We start from the raw sequence: 1,186 nt of genomic DNA on the forward strand, positions 1-1,186 counted from the left end.
CTGAGGTCACAGATGCCCTAACAGAGCCTTAACTTTGAGGCCTTGAGTGAGAGCTGAGAATGCCCCCAGTGGTCACAAACCTTCAGGTGCAGGCTGAGGAAGGATAGACATAACCGTTGGAAAATGAGGAAGTGTGTGCACATGGGAGAGAGAAAAGAGACTGTAAAATATTGGTTATTCACACGTAAATAAAATGCCAGCGTTTTTAATCATGGGGATTTTGGGGGGAGGGGTTGTTATCTGTCATTAAGTTCTTTTTTTTCAGAGCAATGAAAGAGATCCGATTCTTGTGGGAACTAGAAAAGTGCCCTGGGTCGGGGGGGGGGGGGGGGGGGGCTCTGCACAGCACAGAAGAGGGGAAATCTCGTTTGTGGAAGGAAAGATGACTCTGAGCCTTGAGGTCTTGGGGTGGGAGGCAGTTTGCTTTTTGTTATTTTGCTTATTTTTTAAGTTTATTTATTTATTTTGAGAGAGAAAGACACACAAGCATGAGTGGGGGAGGGGCAGAGAGTGAGGGAGACAGAATCCTAAGCAGGCCCTGCACTCCCAGCGTGGAACTCGAACTTACGAAACCAAGAATCAGATGCTTAACTAACTGAGCCACCCAGTCTCCCTTATTTTATTTTATTTTATTTTATTTTATTAAGTTTACTATTTTGAGAGAGAGTGTGTGTGTGCACAAGCAGGAGAGGGGCAGAGAGAGAGGGAGAGAGAGAGAATTCCAAGCAGGCTCTATAGTCTCAGCGTGGAGTCCTATGTGGGGCTTGAACTCATGAACTGTGAGGTCATGACCTGAGCCGAAATCAAAATCAAGAATGGACACTTAATCGACCCAGACATCCAGGTGCCCCTGAGAGCAGTTTATAGACCACATTCCTGAGACTGCAGCTGGGATCCTTTTACCTGCCAGGTGGTGACAAGCCTCCCAGATTACCCAGGGCTACAGGAGTCTGTGAAGAGCAAAATAAATAAGCATCAGGAGAACAATCTCCAGAGCCAACTCTGGGTGCTTTGGAGTCACCTCCATTTGATGACTGGAGTCAGGGACTTTCCTCAACTGGTCTACGTGCTGCAAAGAAACAGCCGCCTTTTGTAATAAAAGAGGAACATCTGGGGGATGCAGTTGGAGGGAGCATCTCCTTGGGGAGGGGAAGGGACTTCCCAGCCCTGCCTTGTCCTCAGAAGT

Source organism: Prionailurus viverrinus, chromosome B2 (assembly GCF_022837055.1).
Source record: "Prionailurus viverrinus isolate Anna chromosome B2, UM_Priviv_1.0, whole genome shotgun sequence".
Taxonomy (NCBI): domain Eukaryota; kingdom Metazoa; phylum Chordata; class Mammalia; order Carnivora; family Felidae; genus Prionailurus; species Prionailurus viverrinus.